Consider the following 18,503-nt stretch of genomic DNA (forward strand, 5'->3'; position numbering starts at 1 on the left):
TCCTCCACTTTAAACATTCTGCTCTGGTTCTATTGTCTTTTCTGGAACAGACTTAAGCTCGATCTATTGCATTTCACCCTATGAGACTGCAAAAGCTCAGCCTGTGATGTTGGAAGATTTCCTCCATAACACCATTTCCACAATACCAATATTATCACAGAATGGTGACCTTGTTTGTCTCAGAACCAGATGTCGCTAGAGAATTATAAAGCCTATGAGCCAATATGACCCTCAAATTACTTACGTCCCTTCCCCCATGACACGTCCCTTCCCCCATGACACGTCCCTTCCCCCATGACTCACTGCACCCCAGGTCCTTCTTGGTAACCATGAATTCTCGGGAGCAACATCCCATTCCCCTCCTCCAAACACGCCCTTTGCAAGTAGAGACTGAAATTCAAAGGACTGAAAGATGGCATGTGTTGCCAAACTCAGTAACAGCTATAGACGCATAGGAAGGGCAGCTTGAAGGATCTAGTACTCCGAAGTAACCTTACACCATCCAGGCAGAAAAAAAGCAGATTATTAAAGGAAAGATAAGGTCAGTTTCAGGAGAAGTGTGAAGACCACTTGCATTCTGGAAATCCATATGCAGGCAGATGCTCAATTCTTTCCTTAGGAAGAACAATTTAACAAGCATTTGCAATGCAATAGGTCTCGCATTAGGAAAGTTTGAGCTATTGGTATTGTAAATGACACATTTTTTATTTATGTTTTGTTTTTGAAAATAGTGAAATTAATAGCTTTGTCATTTACAAATCCAGTAGGTCTAACTTTCGCAAATGTGACACCTATAGTATTTGTAATGCAATATGTGTTGTATTTACGTGACTACCATGTATTGATAATACAAATAACAATGGCTTTTACTTTTTTTCATAATTAATACTTACAAAAAGTTATTGTAATTTATAATGGCAATAGCTTAAAGTTTTGTAAATAACTTTTGTGAAGATTATGTTCAGTGTATTTTATTGTGACGAAAATCCAAGAACAGAAGTGAAATATTAACATCTTTTTGTTACATTTGTAATAAAGCTTGATACATTGAGAGAACACATTTGAACCAGGTGTTGTTGAATGGTCGCACAGATTGATGCTGTGGTGGCGCTGAGGGATGTGATGGCGAACGAGGGATGCTGTGGCGTTCAGTGATGCTGTGGTAGAGCATAGTGATGTTGTGGTGCCCCTGAGTGATGCTGTGGTGGTGCGTGATGCTGTATGCTATGTTTTGTTTTGCTATCCTATGTTTTGTTTTGTTATGCTATGCTATGTTTTGCTATCCTATTCTTTGATTTGTTATGCTATGCTGTGTTTTGGTATGCTATGGTATGTTTTGTTGTGCTATGCTTTGTTATGCTATGCTTTGTTATGCTATGCTTTGTTATGCTATGCTTTGTTATGCTATGCTTTGTTATGCTATGCTTTGTTATGCTATGCTTTGTTATGCTATGCTTTGTTATGCTATGCTTTGTTATGCTATGCTTTGTTATGCTATGTTTTGTTATGCTATGTTTTGTTATGCTATGTTTTGTTATGCTATGTTTTGTTATGCTATGTTTTGTTGTGTTTGGTATGCTATGTTTTGCTATGCTATTATGTTTTGTTTTGCTATGCTATGTTTTGTTGTCTTTTTTTAAGCTATGCTATGTTTTGTTGTGTTTTGCTATGTTTTGTTATGCTAGGTGTTATGCTATGTTTAGTTTTGCTATTCTATGCTTCGTTTTGTTATGCTGTGCTATGTTTTGTTGTGTTTTGCTATGCTATGTTTTGTTATGCTACGCTATGTTTTTTAATATGCTATGCTTTGTTTTTCTATTCTATGTTTTGTTATGCTGTTTTGTTATGCTATGCTTTGTTATGCTGTTTTGCTATGCTATGCTAAGCTTAGTTTTGTTATGCTATGCTGTGTTTTGTTATGCTATGTTTTGTTGTGTTTTGTTACGCTATGTTTTGCTATGCTTTGCAATGCTGTTTTGTTATGTATGCTATGTTTGGTTGTTTTTTGTTATGCTATGTTTTGTTGTTTTGCTATGTTTTGTTATGCTATGCTGTGTTTTGTTATGCTATGCTGTGTTTTGTTATGCTATGCTGTGTTTTGTTATGCTATGCTGTGTTTTGTTATGCTATGCTGTGTTTTGTTATGCTATGCAGTGTTTTGTTATGCTATGCTGGTGAGGGTGTGTGAGGGTGAGGGTGAGGGTGAGGGTGTGTGAGTGTGAGGGTGAGGGGGGTGTGAGGGTGAGGGGGGTGTGAGGGTGAGGGGGGGTGTGAGGGTGAGGGGGGGTGTGAGGGTGAGGGGGGGTGTGAGGGTGAGGGGGGGGTGTGAGGGTGAGGGGGGGTGTGAGGGGGGGTGTGAGGGTGAGGGGGGGTGTGAGGGTGAGGGGGGGTGTGAGGGTGAGGGGGGGTGTGAGGGTGAGGGGGGGTGTGAGGGTGAGGGGGGGTGTGAGGGGGGTGTGAGGGTGAGGGTGTGTAAGGGTGAGGGTGGGTGAGGATGAGGGGGGTGAGGGTGAGGATGAGGGGGGGTGAGGGTGAGGATGAGGGGGGTGAGGGTGAGGATGAGGGGGGGTGAGGGTGAGGATGAGGGGGGGTGAGGGTGAGGATGAGGGGGGTGAGGGCGAGGGGGGTGAGGGGGGATGAGGGTGAGGGGGGGTGAGGGAGGGTGAGGGTGAGGGTGGGTGAGGGTGAGGGTGAGGGGGGGTGAGGGGGTTGAGGGTGAGGGGGGTTGAGGGTGAGGGGGGATGAGGGTGAGGGGGATGAGGGTGAGGGGGGATGAGGGTGAGGCGGGTGAGGATGAGGGTGTGTGAAGGTGAGCGGGTGAGGGTGAGTGAAGGTGAGCGGGTGAGTGAAGGTGAGGGTGAGTGAAGGTGAGTGAAGGTGAGGGTGAGTGAAGGTGAGTGAAGGTGAGGGTGAGTGAAGGTGAGTGAAGGTGAGAGGGTGAGTGAAGGTGAGAGGGTGAGTGAAGGTGAGAGGGTGAGTGAAGGTGAGAGGGTGAGTGAAGGTGAGAGGGTGAGTGAAGGTGAGAGGGTGAGTGAAGGTGAGAGGGTGAGTGAAGGTGAGGGGGTGAGTGAAGGTGAGGGGGTGAGTGAAGGTGAGGGGGTGAGTGAAGGTGAGGGGGTGAGTGAAGGTGAGGGGGTGAGTGAAGGTGAGGGGGTGAGTGAAGGTGAGGGTGGGAGGGTGTGGGAGGGTGTGGGAGGGTGTGGGAGGGTGTGGGAGGGTGTGGGAGGGTGTGGGAGGGTGTGGGAGGGTGTGGGAGGGTGTGGGAGAGTGAGGGAGGTGAGGGTGAGGGGGATGAGGGTGAGGGTGAGTGAAGGTGAGAGGGTGAGGGTGAGTGAAGGGGTGAGGGTGAGGGTGAGGGTGAGTGAGGGTGAGGGTGAGTGAGGGTGGGTGAGGGTGAGGGTGAGTGAGGGTGGGTGAGGGGGTGTGAGGGGTGTGAGGGTGTTTGAGGGTGAGAGGGGGTGGGAGGGTGAGTGAGGATGTGAGAGGGTGAGTGAGGATGTGAGAGGGTGAGTGAGGATGTGAGAGGGTGAGTGAGGATGTGAGAGGGTGAGTGAGGGTGAGGGCGAGGGGGTGTGAGGGCGAGGGGGTGTGTGAAGGGGTGAGGGGGTTTGTGGGGGTGAGGATGAGGGTCTGAGGAGGTTTGTGAGGGTGAGGGAGTGAGGATGAGGATGAGGGTGTTAGGGGGTTTGTGGGGGTGAGGGGGTTTGTGAGGGTGAGGGGGTGAGGAGGTTTGTGAGGGTGAGGGGGTTTGTGAGGGGGTGAGGAGGTTTGTGAGGGTGAGGGGGTGAGGTTTGTGAGGGGGTGAGGAGGTGAGGAGGTTTGTGAGGGTGAGGGGGTGAGGAGGTGAGGAGGTTTGTGAGGGTGAGTGAGGGTGAGGGGGTGTGAGGGCGAGGGGGTGTGAAGGGGTGAGGGGGTGAGGGGGTTTGTGGGGGTGAGGATGAGGGTCTGAGGAGGTTTGCGAGGGAGTGAGGATGAGGGTGTGAGGGGGTTTGTAGGGGTGAGGGGGTTTGTGAGGGTGAGGGGGTGAGGAGGTTGGTGAGGGGGTGAGGAGGTTTGTGAGGGTGAGGGGGTGAGGAGGTGAGGAGGTGAGGGTGAGGGTGTGGGGTGAGGGTGAGTGTGTGGGGGGTGAGGGTGAGTGAGTGGGGGGTGAGTGGGTGGTGAGGGGGGGTGAGTGAGTGAGTGTGTGAGGGGTGAGGGTGGGTGGGGGTGAGGGGTGAGTGAGGAGGTGTGAAGGTGGGTGAGAGTGAAGGTGTGAGTGAGGTGTGAGGGTGAGGGTGTGTGTGAAGGGGGTATGAGGGGGGTGTGGGGGTGTGAGGGTGAGATGGTGAGGGGGTGTAAGGGTGAGGGGGTGTAAGGGTGAGAGTGAGGGGGATGAGGATGAGGGTGAGGGGGTGAGGGTGGGTGAGGATGAGGGTGAGGGGGGTGTGAGTGGGGGTGGGGGGGTGAGGGGGAGTGAGTGAGGGGGTGGGAGGGTGAGTGAGGTTGTGAGAGGGTGAGTGAGGGTGAGAGGAGGTGAGAGGGTGAGTGAGGGTGAGGGCGAGGGGGGTGTGAGGGCGAGGGGGTGTGAGGGCGAGGGGGTGTGAGGGCGAGGGGGTGTGAGGGCGAGGGGGTGTGTGGGTGTGTGAAGGGGTGAGGGTGAGGGGGTTTGTGGGGGTGAGGATGAGGGTGTGAGGAGGTTTGTGAGGGTGAGGGAGTGAGGATGAGGGTGTGAGGGGGTTTGTGAGGGGGTGAGGGTGAGGGGTGAGGTTTGTGAGGGGGTTAGGGGATGAGGTTTGTGAGGGGGTTTGTGAGGGTGAGGGTGTGGGGGTGAGGGTGTGGGGGTGAGGGTGTGGGGGTGAGGGTGTGAGGGGGGGGTGAGTGGGTGGTGAGGGTCTGAGGAGGTTTGTGAGGGTGAGGGAGTGAGGATGAGGGTGTGAGGGGGTTTGTGGGGGTGAGGGGGTTTGTGAGGGGGTGAGGGGGTTTGTGAGGGAGTGAGGAGGTTTGTGAGGGTGAGTGGTTTGTTAGGGGGTGAGGAGGTGAGGAGGTTTGTGAGGGTGAGGGGGTTTGTGAGGGTGAGGGGGTGAGGAGGTGAGGAGGTTTGTGAGGGTGAGTGAGGGTGAGGGTGTGGGGGTGAGGGTGTGGGGGGTGAGGGTGTGGGGGGTGAGGGTGAGTGTGTGGGGGGTGAGGGTGAGTGAGTGGGGGATGAGTGGGTGGTGAGGGTGGGTGAGTGAGTGTGTGAGGGGGTGAATGAGGAGGGGTGAGGGTGGGTGGGGGTGAGGGGTGAGTGAGGAGGTGTGAGGGTGGGTGAGAGTGAGGGTGTGAGTGAGGTGTGAGGGTGAGGGTGTGTGTGAGGGGGGTATGAGGGGGGTGTGGGTGTGTGAGGGTGAGGGTGTGGGGGTGTGGGTGTGAGGGGGTGTGAGGGTGAGGGGGTGTAAGGGTGAGATGGTGAGGGGGTGTGAGGGGTGAGGGGGTGTAAGGGTGAGGGGGTGTGAGGGTGAGAGTGAGGGGGGTGAGGGTGAGGGTGAGGGGGTGAGGGTGGATGAGGGTGAGGGGGGTGTGAGTGGGTGTGGGGGTGGGGGGTGGGAGGTGGGTGAGGGTGTTTGAGGGTGAGGGGGTGTGAGTGAGTGAGGGGGTGGGAGGGTGAGTGAGGTTGTGAGAGGAGGTGAGAGGGTGAGTGAGGGCGAGGGGGTGTGAGGGCGAGGGGGTGTGTGGGTGTTTGAAGGGGTGAGGGTGAGGGGGTTTGTGGGGGTGAGGATGAGGGTGTGAGGAGGTTTGTGAGGGTGAGGGAGTGAGGATGAGGGTGTGAGGGGGTTTGTGAGGGGGTGAGGCTGAGGGGTGAGGTTTGTGAGGGGGTTAGGGGATCAGGAGGTTTGTGAGGGGGTTTGTGAGGGTGAGGGGGTGAGGAGGTTTGTGGGGGTGAGGGTGTGAGGGGGGGTGAGTGGGTGGTGAGGGTGGGTGAGTGAGGAGGTGTGAGGGTGGGGTGAGGGGATGAGTGAGGGTGAGGGGGTGAGTGAGGAGGTGTGAGGGTGGGTGAGGGGTTGTATGACATAACCGATACACATCACTGTATAAGGCACAACACAAGAACACTCCATGAATCTCAACAGAGGACCCATCTAAAACTGAAGCACAGCATGGCTACGACAACAGAGGGAGGCGGACAAGGAGGTCACTTCTGAATTCCACTTTCCAATCCTGAAGCCCTGGTTTCTGCCCTCCCCTTGCCCCCAGGAACCACATAAAAAGTACTATCTATGGCCAAGGAGCAGCCACTCACATCTTTCAAGGGAAATGAAAATCCAGGCTTCAAAAACAAGTACCATTTTCTGCATCCGAAGAGCATCTGTTTGACATGTGCGGCTCAGCTCAAAGCAGGGTCTGACCACAAAGGAAACAACTAAATAAATAATCAACAACAAACTTAGGGGTCTAGTTAGGAATCCAAGAGTGATCCTGTACTCATAGTGACTTTGTCAGTAGTACAAGGGTACAATGATAGTAAAACTAACAAACCAGATCACAAGAGGAGTTGACACAGTTGAAGGAACACTATATCCTTTACTGGTTTTCACTTGTGTGTTTTTTTGTATATTTTTTCACACTTCATTCACTTATAAGCAGTAGTATATTTATAGAACAGAGACCCTGACGAAAGCCTGAGGAGTTAACCTATGGTGGCTGAAACATGTTGGTCTCCTCGCAGCTATTTGTTTGGACTGCGATGACGATACTACACTGTTCTTGTTTTTAATAGGGAAGGGGCTAACATCTATTAAAATTAGTTCTGGTTAAGCTCCCTATCCTTTTTTAGATCACCACTTATCTTTATTTGCACTGCACTTCACATCACATCAACATCATGTGGTAGTACCGAGTGATTGTGGGTCGCTACCCCGAACTGGCTATCTGGGTATGCTGGTCTCAATGATCAAGAGACACAATACCTGATAAGGATTACCAAATGATAATATTGATTCATACAAGACCTTTGATGGGAATCCTCAACCAGGGGTGACTTACGTTTACTGGTTCTTCACATCTTGTGATCTGGTTTGTTAGTTTTACTATCATTGTACCCTTGTACTACTGACAAAGCTACTATGAGTACAGGATCACTCTTGGATTCCTAACTAGACCCCTAAGTTTGTTGTTGATTAGTTGTTTCCAGTGGGGGATAATACTTAGGCTTGGTCTTTAAACATCCCTCTAGCCCTGCAATAGAGTGTTTTTTCAACAACTAAATAAACACAAGCAGTGGGAGTGCATCTGACGAGCCAGGACATCTTTTAAAGAATTCAATAGTGCAGATATCAATGGACCTGTGAGGGTGAATGAGAGCACAGTCAGATGTTGTCTAACACCCAAGAGGTGGCACACACCACAGCCGGCTAAAACATCTGAAAAGGTCTCAGACTCAAAGCGCCAAATAGGACAGCGTGCAGCCACCACTCAACTACCCGTCTAACGAGCAAGCGCAATACACCAAACTACGCCTGTTTGTTTTGATGTTGTAGAGTCTGCTCCTACGCCAAAGGGCAAGCTGATAAACTGACGTCCATTTACGTCTGGAATGTATGTCACATCATACAGTCAGTCAACTCATACACTGATATACAGTAGGCATAGGGGTCATTATACATCAGGCCATTATGTAACATCTTACTATTGGTCTGTAAGTCACAGAAGATGCTGAAACTATGAGGTCATGCAACATTTGGAAGGTGTCGTTTGTCGTACAGTAGGTCTACAAATAAGTGGCCGTGCCAATAAAAAGGGCATTTTTTTGCACACCTGGGCGTTATCTTGGTTACATATCTCTACGTCAACGATATCATTCCCCACTTGAAAAGTAAGTTGTCTTGTACAGTGGAGCTTCATATAGGTCGCCATGGAGTGTTTTATACACAATATTGTTATGCCGTGTCACATTTAGTCTGCACATCAAGGAAGGTGCGGACACAATGAGGAAATCCTAGAATTGTAAGGTATGTTATGACGTACAGCAAATCTACCGGTTATAGACCACGTGGACACTGGGCTGAAGTACTTCTATACAGGATTTACATCCTGGAAGCTCTCTTGCGGACACTAATCCGTTTACCATCTGGAACACACAATATGTACTGAGGGGCCATGTGTGTTCTGCATGGCGTCTTCCATCATATACAGCGAACATGTGACGAAACGTGCCATAGTAAGTTATTACACGCGTGGGAAGTAGACCACAGCAAAACGTAAAACTAGCTGCCGGTAGCCCAGCCGCGCTCTGCAGTTTCACAGCCTTACATTGGTTTAGCAACAAAATGTATTGTGTAGACATTGGCCTTTCATAGCAATGTGCAGTGACCCGACACCCCAATCACAGCACAGCCCCCAGAATTAATATGAAAAGAGCATTGTCAAACACCACCTCCTGATATTTATTTAGGCAGTTTTGTTATAGCGCCATGTTAACTTACGATCCCCACAGAGTTATGAAATTTCACGGAATCCATAATGAAGTAAGCAAAGCCGTCCCTGGTTCGCAGAAGTGTTCCCGCGTGTCACTCGATTGCGCTCCTACGTGTTTACATTAAATAAACATGTACGCTCGTTAGAGGTACAGTCAGTTGCCCGAAGTGTTAAAGTGGACTCGTCCTTAGGCTATAAGAAGCCGACAGGATGCTGGGATCAGAGGCGCGTGCCTGTATGTGGTGCTGGCCTCAGGGGACCCCTGCACCGAAGACGCAGCGGCAGTAAATCTCACAGCACTTTCTAGATACGGTGGTCATTTTGGACTTTTCCAAGGGTCTGTTACTGGAGCATCTTTCTCTAGGTGAAGGCGGAAAGTGCAGCTAATCCCCAGCGCAGCCGTTAGAACTATATATAAATGCGCTTTAATGGTGTTAAAATGCGATCTGGATTATTTTTAAAGGGAAAAACTACAGCAGGCTGCGCCCCTCAGACTCGTCAAACGTGTTTTTTCGCCTCGTTACTCACCCCTGCGCTGATTACAAGAAGATGGTCAGTATTTATTTAGACCGGTTTTAAATCATGCCGACTGATTTCCCAAGGGGGCCCTGAAAGGAGGAAACAAGAACAAACAAGCTCTTGGCATTGCAGTAGAGAGGGGGGGGGGAGAAATGCGAGACACGGCCTGGCGGCCGTGAAAAGTGTGAAGCGGGGGAGCGGATCCCTTTGAAGTGAAGCTCTCGGAGGCAGGCGGCTCGGGGAGCAAATGGTAAGCGCATGCACGAGCACATGCACTCGACGTAATCTGCCTGGTGGTTTCAGAGCTTGGTTTGCCCTCAATACTCTCGTCCTATCGCTTGCGTGATTAATAGGACGAGACCTAAAAATGCTGATCCATATTCTGTATGCCTTGGATCCTGGAGACTAGATGTTGTCCTTGAATTTTAAGGCATACCTACATGTGCAGAACCTGCAGTCTAAAAGGCATTACCTCCGGATGGAGATGAGGGGTAGCTGTCAAGATGGTCTGAATCTTCAGTGGTGAATGACGGAGGCTAATGTGCCAGGTCTTCACCCCCACCCAGAGCTAACGGTTGTGACAGAAGCATTTATCTGGGGGCCATGTGATTTACCACCTGGCTCTCAAGGCCTTCCAGCCTTCCATCACGGTTGTATCTGTTCAGGCCCTTATGGACAATACGACTACTATGTGGTACTGCAGCAAGCATGGTGGTGTGGATTCTAGTTCTTTCTCTGGAGACTTTGCAACTGGGACAGTGGATGCTCCGTCATGGGATTTCTGATAGTCATTCACAAAGCTGGAGCTCTCAACACCAGGGCGAGTGCACTTAGCAGATGTGATATTTCTGACCACGAGCAACGTCCGCATCTGAAAGTGGCACAAGGGGGGTATTTGCCTAATTGCTCTTTCTCTGAGACTGTGCATTGACTGATCTGTTGTGCATTGGAGTGTCCTCCATTAGGTTCTCTAGGAGACTTGTTACTCTTTCAGTGGGTCTACTTTTACCAATTTCATCGTCAATGCGGTTACATCTACTGGTCCTGCAGTAGGCCAAATAAGACCTTGACCAGTTCATCCAGATTCGCTCTGTTTGGGCTTGGAGAGTCTGGCACTCCAACCTGTTGAATCAAAGTACATGCTCTCCACTTGGGCTCCCTCTTCAGGAATACCCACTGTACCAGCAGGGATTGGGCCTTGCACCAGAGTATGCACAATCAGAACGTCCATGCCTGGCACTTGAGCGGAATCGGTTCAGTAGATTTTGACTACTGTTGTATGTGGTAATTATAGTTGCTCGCTGCCTGTCTGCAGTGCCAATTTAAGTGCTGGCCGTTAGTCTAAGATTTGTGACCTGGTGTGCATGGCAACAGGTGGACCCCTTTTAAGCTGAATTGTCTGATGTCCTGTTCATTTTTTCCCCCCTCTGGCCCAACTCTACATTAGTGGCATTGATAAAGGTTATTTATCTGCCCTTCCAGCCTTTTTTCTTTGGCTTATTGCTTGTCACCCATTGTGATTTATTTTTTGTAAGGGCTTTTGTGTAAATTTCCTTGTGTGCCTCTTTATTGTGCCGTAGTGAGACCTTAATGGTGTCCTTTTACGTTTTTGATGCATGCTTGTTTTGAACCCATCCATAGTCTTACTCTTAGTTCAGTGGTTCTTAACCTGTGGTCTGAGACTCATGGGGGTTTGCAACTGTTTAGTAAATGAAATATTAAAACTTTAATAACGCGTAACTGTGAAGGAATTTGAAATTGAAGTCTCAAAAATATGATATCCTTAGCCTGATTTCTGGTAGCAGCAGAAGTACATCAAAAAGTAGTTGGGACCATTGGTGGCCTCACTTGAAGCACAAGTATGCACCAACAAAAAAAAGACGATGCATTAGAAGCAAAAAAGACAGTGATGCACATTAGTCTAGCATATTTCTTTCTTTTAGAAACTAAAACCTTTTGAACCACTTCAACCTTCCAATTTAAATATTTTTTTGCTAAAGAAAATATTTCATGAATTGTGTATTAGTTTGGTGTATGCTCCGCTTCCAGTGGTGATTCAGTCCACAGAAGTCAGATTCAGAACCAGTGAGCTGGTGGCATTTGCCCTACCATAAATTGGTGCTTAGGTCTAAGGTATTCTTTACTCCTAAGATGAAGATGATGGTGCCCTACGTCATATGCATTTTTCTGCCTGCCACATCCATCTAGGGGGACAATACTAGCTGGAGCTTAAGTGGGCCCTATGCTTCTATTATGATAGGTCTGAGGAGCACTTAGGTGCATGGCAAACTGTTTTAGATTTGCAGGTGTGTAGGAAGTGGAGGGTTTAGAAAAAGGACCAGAATGTGGTGTAGTGTCTTATGTATTAATTTATGCTAATCTTTGGCCAAGGGGTGCCACTAGAGGGCCTTTGGACTCATTCCAGCAGAGTAAATGCTGCCACAAAGACATTGGCCATAAGTGCTGCCGTGTTGGACATCTGTTGGGTAGCTACATGTGCTTCTGTCACCACCTTCCACCGGGCACCACTGCATAGTTTCTTATGCCCACAGGGAGGTCATTTTGTGCCCTCTGTCCGCCAAAAAGTCTAAACCTCAAGCCCACCACCTTTTGAGCGGATACTGCTTGTGTGTCGGTAAAAAAAAAAAAAAGAGGAATCCATGTTCCATGGAGTGGCCTTTTGGTACTAAATATGTCCCCAATTTAGATGTTGCTCACAGTTTTTCCTTAATTGTGAGCCACTCTTCGTCTGCACGTTCGTAATGTATGAAGGAGGAAATAGGCATCCGGGTGCAGGAGTGGCATCTATATTCGGCTCTGTGCCGGCACTTCAGGAGATGCTATGAATTTGATGTGGAGGCTGATGGCGCTACCTCTCTTCATGCAGGAGTTATTCCAGAGGTTTCTGGATTCAGTATGGTACTTGGGCTTACTCTGAATGCGATTTGATTAAGTATCTAGCAGAAAAAGTGTTACCCAACGTATGTAACTTGTTTGTCAAGAAGTAATTAGGAAATCAGAGAGGGTGTTTGCCTGTTCAGATGTTTTCCAAGTTTCTCTCTATTCTATTTTCAGTAGTTACACACAAATCGGTATAACCATTCAATAATATATAATTTCTTGTGAGTCAACTGCATGCAGATCAAATGTAACAATCAACACTTCACTTGCCCCTCAAATGAGGGATTCAAGGAGTTGTACCCAATGATCTTTGGAAATAGAAATGTATGGTGGAGAAAATTACATTGAATATATTTAAATCTCATGTTTTGTAAGACCGTCTTTGCATATAATAGACATTCCCACCAGTGCCTGATGTGTTTTTCTCACCAAGGCGCGATGTGTTCTTCTCACGAAGGCACTAAAACTCTAATGATTTTCAATTTGCAAACAAGGTGGCATATATAACATGTTACATCTTTTCTGCTATATCCGTGCTTCAGTAGCTCCTGTAATGCTGGTGTTTTCTGTGTGCTTCCCCTTGTCTGTGAGAAAAGACATACTCCTCCTATGCAACAAAAATTGACCTGACCCAGAACCACACGTCTTCAATAATTGTCAAAAGATCTTGATTCCCTGTGTGTTGTGATGCCCCCCTTGTTAGTTTATCCACCTGCCCAAATTTGTGTTGTAAGAAACCGAACTATTGCAAATTCCAGTAGCACCCACAGTGGCACATCAGCAGCAATTTTGTTTTGGCTCGTGTGCAAGTAGATCTTCCCTCAACGCAACCATCATGAAGTTGCTCTTACCCGCTCCCTTCTCCCAAACCGGCATTTCATCAATTCCTGTTGTACACTCCTTCTTTCCAGGCTCTTGTCAGTAGCTAGCCTGCACATTGACCATTGTAGCTGCGCTTAAGTATAATAAAGCTCACAGTTGAGAGCGTCCAGCACCTCCTCTAATAGAGGTGCTTACACTTTAGTAATCGTGCCCTTTGCCCCTTCGTCTGTCCCAATCCAGTAAGTAAGTATATTTTTATGCCTGTCAAGATAACACATTCTAAATGCTTCAAACCCACAGAGTTTTATGCACATGAATAATGATCTGTGGGAGATAGATTGCCTTATCAGAATGTCAACTCTGCACACAGCGTTGATCTCTTTGTCTGTCCTGTGGTACATCTTTATCACTCATGGCACATAACTGTGAATTCTGTTTCATGTTGAGCCTCTCCTGGGCCTAACATTTTTTTGTTTTCCTAAACTCACCTTATACAAATGCAACGGAGATTGAATTTTCAAAGTAAGTTCCAAAAACAACATTTCAGAGCGGCTTTCTGTATTCACTGGACATGTGTATCATACTTTGCTGATTTATGTGTTAAAGTACAATGTGTGTCGCATTGTTCAGTATAAAGATAAACTAGGAAGTATTTGGGGGAAAAGCCAACTGAAAAATACCTGCCTGTGATTGGTTATGTTGTGTCAAGCTTTCTTTGGGTCCTCTAAACGTTTAAGTCCAATACACTGTCCTGGTTTTGACAGTACAAGACCAGAAGAAATAATATTATAAATTAATGTTGCAGTAATGAGCCAATACAAGCCGTGTCCAAGCCCTGCACAGAAGTTAGTCTGTTCATGATATCATAGTAGTTGTCATTGCCAACCAGTACCTTCTAGACCATCCTTTGACATCATAATGTGCAGGATGCCATTAACTAATAAGCCCTCAACACAAATTGAATCAACTACATTTAAAGATGTGATATGTGGCATATTACAAGCATTGGTTTTATAGAATCTAAACATAACCTGTTACCTTGCAGAAGAAACAAGCGTGAAACCTCGTAGGATATGTCTGGAAAGTATGCGTTCTGAAGCAATTGAGATCAGCAAATGGTAATTTTTAGTTATTTGTCTACATTGTAGTGACATATCCTGATGGAATGTAATTTTTTAGTACAGTTGCAGAGCTGACTTGATGCATTTTTTTTGTTTCATGAACACCGGATGGCTAGGTAGGTAGATGTTATTTGATGTCATAGACTTTGTCAGCAGACACATAAACGTAGTGATTGTGTTTTGGACCTTTGCTGCATGACTTAGTATTTACTTATTAACAGTAAAATGATCTATTTTTTAAATAGTAGCTGGTTAATCAGGAAAAAACTTAAGTGCAGGTTATTAAACAATATTGTAGATTTTGTGTGGCAAGTTGCAAACTGGATTTACCCAAATGCATGCTTCCACAATGCAGATATTTGCAACAGGAGTATATACACAGCCTTGTTGTCCTGAGGAGACCCAGTGAATGTATATCTTCGGGTCGAATTGTCACTCTACATCAACCTAGGGATTGTTTTCTAACAAGAATTAACTTGACATAAACAGTATTTCGATTGAGCTTCATATTTTGGACTGGCAAATTCCGGTCTTGTACATATGTATAACCTATTTTACCATTCACATCACTTTGTACTTAAGAGCATCCTGCCATCTGCACTTCTGTGCAAAGTATTCCTTTTCCAAAGGGATATAACGATAATATATTTCGTGCATCCAGAAAGGCGGATGTTATTTCATTCGATGAGTGTGTTAATAATACCCACAGAACCATAGTTATTGTTTTGTTTGTGTCCTGGTTCAGAGTTGGGTGTTAATGTTTTTTATCGTGTGTTTGTTCTTTATTAGCAAAGTCGCTAGGTCTGCGCGGATTCATAAATGATTTTAATAGGAACATGAGATAAGCAACTGATTCTGAATTCCCAACTGACAGTAGAATCCCCAAGGCTTCAACATAACCACTACAATGTAGAACACACACTCGCACACCGAACAAGAAAAGCCAAACATTTCTTCCCCCTTTACAAAAGTTAAATAGTTCATAGCAAAATGCATCGAGGATATCTGACTTGCCCAAAAGGAGCGCACAACTGCATTAGGGACTCGGGCTCGTGGTAGGTTTGAGATTCTTCTTGAGACCTTTCAATATTCACTGTAAATGCACCTAAGGATTGCACCCCTGTTGGTGCATCCAAACAAGCTGGGTCAGGAAATCTGTTGTGTGCCAATAGATGCATGATTGGGTAGAAGTTGACACTACGGCACCGTAGACTCTTTGCATATTCTACCCCTTGCTGTCCTCCAACCTCACCAGGCAAGCCATTAACACGAAACAAGTAAATCCCTGCTGCCACATGATTAAAATATGTTAGAAAACTGCTCCCAAACCTCTGTACTACAGGCCTGTGCTCCTTATATTGATTCTTCCGGGCATGAACTTGTGCTAGTGTTTTTATTGTATACAAATGTTTTAGCAGTTTCTTATGGCCACCCGCATGTCCTCTTTTTCCTTATATTTGTGTCTGGTTTGACAGCTCTGCTGATCACCAGAAAAGGAGCTTCAGGAAGCACCGCTTAGAGAGGCTTTGTCATGTACCACATGTTCTGTCTCATTTCAGTATTTGATTGGGCAGAAATTGTGTGCTTCTGCTGAAAGAGTGCTTGCATTTCATAGATTATTCTAAATAGGGTAGGCCTGAGTTGGTTAGAGTGACAAGCCAATTGTCAAGACCGAACAGGTGATTGGGTTCATTGAGAACAATTATGTCACATGTCATGAGTCTGCTCTGTTTATCATTAAAGTTATAACCAGGACAGAAGGCTTGAATTGATAGTTAGATATTTTACCGTAGAATATTTCCCAGGTGCAAGACTGGATATGGATATTTTCAAGCAGTACCTCTGCATGCCGGTAGGTTGGCGTTGATTGGGTAGTCTGCACTGGAAGTAACGTGCACGGTGCCTATGAAGACGCCACCCCTGAGGGCTGACATACGTTTTTTAGGTCTCGGAACTGCGAACAGATTGCGAAGCAATCTGTCGTTCCGAGACTCTATTGTAATCATTCTCGGTTTCAAGGAGTCAAGGGAGACAGACAATTGCGGTGCACGCGCAACCTTGGAACTGGGACCAGGTCGCGCGCCTCCTGTCTCCCATGGCTCCTTGGAAGCAGACTCACACGCACACACACACACACACACACACACACACACATACAGCCCCCCCGCCGCGCATACACACATACAGGCCCCCCCCCGCCGCGCATACACACACAGAACCCCCCCTTACACACACAAATCTCCTACCTCGTCTCGGCTTGTCATCGCGCTCCCTTGCCCCCGCTCCTCTGGTGCGCGCGCACCACTGGTTTCTATTCCCGCGTCGGCCGGTTTCGATTCCGTGCTCGTGCTTGTTAGGTCTCGCACTTGGCGACGAATGTCGCCAGCGAGATCTATTGTTACCCACTTGCCTCCCAAGTGGTACAGACAGGGGCACACGCCGATTGTGGTCTGTGGACGCGCCCGCGAACACGTGCATGTGCACAGCTCCCTTCATCATCGCAAGCTTCACTTTCGTAATGCGCACGCACGCTACAAGCCCGGGAAGCACTGTCTTCTTGTATTCAGTCTTCATGTCCCTCTAAGTACCCCTCCTCAGCAGTATAGATCACCCTCGCCCGTTATTGCTTACCGTGCCCTTCTCGTCCTCGCTCTGGCACCTCTCCCCGTAGTCTCCTTCCACAACCAGGTCCGACCTGCGAGACCCACAGAGCGGCGCGCCTCCCGGTCCCTGGACAGCCTGCCCTTTTTCGGTGATTTTAGCCTTCCTCGGTGGACAGGTATGGCCATACCTGCTACGGGGTCTCATCCATCCAAGCGGACTAGAGGGTCCTCTATCCCTGAGCATTCGAGCGTACGCGCTCCACCCCCCACCTGCGCAGTCCATCCGGCAGGCGCGCGCTCGCGACTCCACTCCTGACCCGTTACAGGAACAACAGAGAAAGTTACAGGCGCGTCCTAGAGACGGCGTGCTCCCGCCCCCTCCTTCCCTCGCTCTGACCGCAAGCGCGCGCACCAGCCTGCACCTGGTGAGGGCAACGGCGCGAGACAGCGGAACCCGGGCAGAGCGCGAGATTCTGCCCCGCAGCAATGCCTCCACAGCCCGAGTGCGGCAGAGGAAGCTTCCCCACTCTGCCCCGCCTGCCCGAAGAGGGTGAGTTAAGGGAAGAAGGGATATTGCTTTCAACTATCTGTTCCCACGTCAACACGTCCCAGCAATCACACCCTCTCCTAGACGTGTCAGTCTCACATTGAGCCACTCTGACTGCAGCCCAATTAATACCGAGACCCGGCGGGGCCTGCCGGTTGTAGGTGCTCTACTGCAGTGGTAATGAACAGTGCTCGCACCGCAGTAACCATATTTTTAAAAAGCGTGATCGACTACATCCACACGATCGGCAGAAAACTCGACCTATCCCCAAGCACAGGAACGGAGCGGTGACTGCTAGATCCCAGATTGAACACAGCACACTACAGGCAGCTCGGCCGCTGAATTTTCATTCCGCTGGAGTGGTTGTGATCACAAGGAGGCCTGGCCCGTACCAGTTTGCAGCCGCTGAAGCTCACTTAAAAGTAAGTCGAGTGAAATATCCTCACTCTTCTGAAATGTGTTTTAAATTATGTTACCATGCGGGTTATCTTCGAGTGCGTGCCCTGCGTTACAGCTGAAGTCTTAGGGTTATTACTTCATTTTCAGCTACGACATAATCTGTAGCATGCTGGTGGCTGCGGGGATGGGCTGGTAGTTGTGCGCCAACCGGGACGACCGCAGCGCTCGGGGTGAATGATTTAGGGTCGACACGTTTTTTAAATAAATATTGACATGGCGTGCACCTTGGTTGTGACCTGTGGCCCTCCTGGTCCCAAGTGACAGCTCAGGGGACTCACACATGCGTCCAGCTCCCCTTCGAGCATTTCTGCACTTCTCCCAGTCCACTTCATGGAGTGTGAAAACAGGAAACAGCAAACCGGAAAAAAGTTGAAAGTTTACAAAGGATATCAGAATTTGGGCCTTAAACATGAAAACTGACAAATACACAAGTAAGAGAGAAAATAAAAGTTAAACGTACTTTGTTATTTTATAACATGTAAATATGTTTGAGTACAGTCTTCAATGATTCAATATACTCCGCCCGATTAAATTAGACCCCAGCATTTTAAGAGCAAATGAACTTCTACTTGCAAGCAACAGTCAAATAGTAGTTTCTTTCCACGATTCCTGTTAGTTTAACAGGATTTGAACTTGTAACAAACCAGAAAGTGGGCACCGAAAGATGTCTTAATTGTGTTTCCTCACTGCCCTGAAGATGTATATATGCCACGATATATCTATATGGAAGCCTAGAAGCCCTGGCAGTGAAGGAGTTATTAAAAGCCGAGCAAGTGCACGCTACGGAAAATCCAGGAAGCGGCCAGAGAAACTGACGGATGATGAAGTACAAGAGAAAGCACACAGTCTCAGGCTTGCAAGGTCTGAGTAAAGCCAGCCCTGTCCAGTACAACGCGTCAGGAGTTACAGCGCCTGCGCTGAGCTTTGCATTGCAGGCACTGTCTGCAGTCTGCACAGAGCAGGGTTCAGCCTCAGGGAGGCTGGCTCAGGCTCTGCTCTCTGGGCTCCATTTTTGGTGCTGTGGAGCAGTTTTAACATCTTCTGAGACTTTCTCGTTGCTCAAATGAGTGTAATTTCTAATATTTATATGTTTCCCTCGTT

The 18,503-nt window shown here is 47.9% G+C and overlaps 1 protein-coding gene across 4 annotated transcripts in view; it reads left to right on the forward strand.

Annotated features, from left to right (window-relative positions):
- Window positions 1-18,503, forward strand: part of PAFAH1B1 (platelet activating factor acetylhydrolase 1b regulatory subunit 1) — a 593,618-nt gene that overhangs the window by 101,365 nt on the left and 473,750 nt on the right. For 2 of the 4 annotated variants that reach the window (XM_078679308.1, XM_078679309.1), the window contains exon 2: window positions 13,718-13,790. The exons of the other annotated variants lie outside the window; for them this stretch is intronic. The gene's annotated coding sequence lies outside the window, so the exon portion shown is untranslated. The remainder of the gene's footprint in view (window positions 1-13,717; window positions 13,791-18,503) is intronic. 4 annotated transcript variants of the gene reach the window in all.

Source organism: Lissotriton helveticus, chromosome 3_1 (assembly GCF_964261635.1).
Source record: "Lissotriton helveticus chromosome 3_1, aLisHel1.1, whole genome shotgun sequence".
In the NCBI taxonomy this organism is placed as follows: domain Eukaryota; kingdom Metazoa; phylum Chordata; class Amphibia; order Caudata; family Salamandridae; genus Lissotriton; species Lissotriton helveticus.